The sequence below is a fragment of the Schistocerca americana genome, unplaced genomic scaffold (genome assembly GCF_021461395.2).
Source record: "Schistocerca americana isolate TAMUIC-IGC-003095 unplaced genomic scaffold, iqSchAmer2.1 HiC_scaffold_1072, whole genome shotgun sequence".
Taxonomy (NCBI): domain Eukaryota; kingdom Metazoa; phylum Arthropoda; class Insecta; order Orthoptera; family Acrididae; genus Schistocerca; species Schistocerca americana.
Genome location: NW_025725126.1, coordinates 25001 through 27500, shown reverse-complemented (window position 1 = coordinate 27500; position 2500 = coordinate 25001). Strand labels below are relative to the sequence as shown.

Below are 2500 nucleotides of genomic sequence, written 5' to 3'. Positions count from 1 at the left end.
GTGCGGGCGTTTAGCGCGGGCGTGGTCTGCTCTCGCCGTTGGTTGGCCTCGTGCTGGCCGGCGGTGCAGGATGCGCGCGCCTGCGCGGCGTTCGCGCCCCGGTGCTTCAACCTGCGTGCAGGATCCGAGCTCGGTCCCGTGCCTTGGCCTCCCACGGATCTTCCTTGCTGCGAGGCCGCGTCCGCCTTAGCGTGCTCCTCCGGGGGCGCGCGGGTGCGCGGATTCTCTTCGGCCGCCATTCAACGATCAACTCAGAACTGGCACGGACTGGGGGAATCCGACTGTCTAATTAAAACAAAGCATTGCGATGGCCCTAGCGGGTGTTGACGCAATGTGATTTCTGCCCAGTGCTCTGAATGTCAACGTGAAGAAATTCAAGGAAGCGCGGGTAAACGGCGGGAGTAACTATGACTCTCCCAAAGCCCACCTGATGCGTAATATATGGACCCTCTCGATTCACCCCTCAGCATCCTTGTGATGTCGGGTGGATGATGGTTCAATTAGCCTCTCGGTGGGAAATCCTAGCTCTGGCCTTCAAGTGGCGGGAGTCGTGAGGGTGCTGCGAAAGGTTCCGCGTAGGTGTACCTTTCCAGTATCCCGACCGACAGAGCAGGGTGCTTTTCGGGCTTGGGGGTTACCTCCCCCCCTGCCTTTGTTACAGCTGGTGCAACTAATAGAAGCAAACGTGGTACCAGGCCTCCCGCTGGAGCGCCTGTGCCAGCTGATGAGCCAGCCAACCAGCCAACCGGTGCGGGTCGAGCGCTGCTCCCCGCCATCTGCCCTGATTGTATGCGGTCCTTCTCCACCAAGACCGGACTTGGTGTCCATCGGCGTCGCGCCCATCCGACTGCTGTTAATGCTGAGATCAAGACCGAGAGGAAGAAGGCCAGGTGGTCCCAAGAAGAGCTCCTGCGTTTGGCCCATGCAGAAGCGACTCTTGCCACCCAGGGTTGCAGATTTTTAAACCAGGAACTTGCAAAGGCCTTCCCCGAGCGTACGCTGGAATCAATTAAATGTCAGCGTAGAGCGCAGCCCTACAAAGACATGGTGGCGAAGTTTGTCACCGAGCTCGCTGGCAAGGATCGCGGCCTTCAGGGTCCTCCTCCTAGCGAGCCTGCAGTCAGTCATTCTTTGCCACAGTCTCCACCTCGAGGGGAAGATGTTGACTTAGCCATCTGGTCATTTCTAGTAGAACTCCCCCAATCAGACCGCCGATTCCGCTCGCTTGATGATCTCGTGGCTCTGGGTCCCACCACTAGCCGTGAAACAATCCAGGCTATGTTGCTGTCTGTTCTTGATGAAGTAGGCAGCAGGGAGCCAGCCGTCCACCAAGCTGCGAGTGTGCGGACCCAACAGCCCCCAGAGCGGAAGCGTGCACGCAGGAGATGGGAGTATGCGGTGGTCCAGCGTGCTTTCAAGAAGAACGGAGCACGCTGTATCAACGGACTTCTCGATGGCACACTCTTGCATCAGCCACCATCCATCCCAGGGCTGATTGAGTTTTGGACAGACCTCTTCTCTCCACCACGTGTCAGGTCTCGACCTCCGCGTGGGGAGGGTCTGTCCGATGAGCTGCTGCCATTCTCGAAGAGGGTGCCCTTCCGTGACCTCTGGGCTCCCATTTCTGCAGAAGAAGCCACCGCTGCTCTCCCACCTCGCAATTCTGCTGCAGGTCCTGACGGCCTCACGCCGACACAACTGCGTCGCCTTCCCCGGGAGGTTCTCCTCAAGATCCTTAATTTCCTCCTCCTTTCCCGTTCCCTTCCTTCCCGACTCCTTCAGGCCAGAACAACCCTGCTGCCCAAGAAGACCGCCGCAGCATCCCCTGCTGACTTTCGTCCGATCACAGTGTGCTCGGTGCTGACCAGAGCCTTTCACAAGGTCCTGGTTGGCCGCCTGATGCGCTACTGTGTGTTGGACGATCGCCAGCGGGCTTTCATCCCTCAGGATGGGATGCTTCACAACACCTTTCTTCTGGATCTGGCGATGACTCAGGCGTGCCGAGCTGCCGGCTCGCTGTACTTGGCATCTCTGGATGTGTCAAAGGCCTTCGACTCGCTTGCCCATGCTGCCCTTGGCCCGGTGCTAAGGGCCCATGGTTTGCCGGTCGAGTTCGTTGACTACATCCAGGGATGCTATGAGGCGGGATCGACGGTTATCTGCGCGGATGGGAAGTCGTCAGATCTAGTGCGGCCTTCGAGGGGTGTTCGGCAGGGTGACCCGCTGTCTCCTATCCTCTTCAACATGTCCATTGACATTCTCTTGTCTCGTCTGCCTGCTCATATTGGTGCACGCATTCTTGGACGGCGGATAAATGCGGCTGCATTCGCCGATGACCTCCTGCTGTTCGCCGAGACTCGTGATGGATTGCAGGAACTTCTCACCATCGCCACGTCGGCCCTGGGGGATCTCGGGCTCGAGGTCAACCCACGGAAGTGTTTTTCTCTCGCCCTTGTCTCATCAGGCCGGGAGAAGAAAACCAAGGTCGACGAGACTGTCA

At 58.7% G+C, this 2500-nt stretch overlaps 1 pseudogene; it reads left to right on the top strand.

The window, feature by feature from the left end:
- The window catches only part of LOC124560185, a 7755-nt pseudogene that overhangs the window by 2463 nt on the left and 2792 nt on the right, over nt 1-2500 (top strand).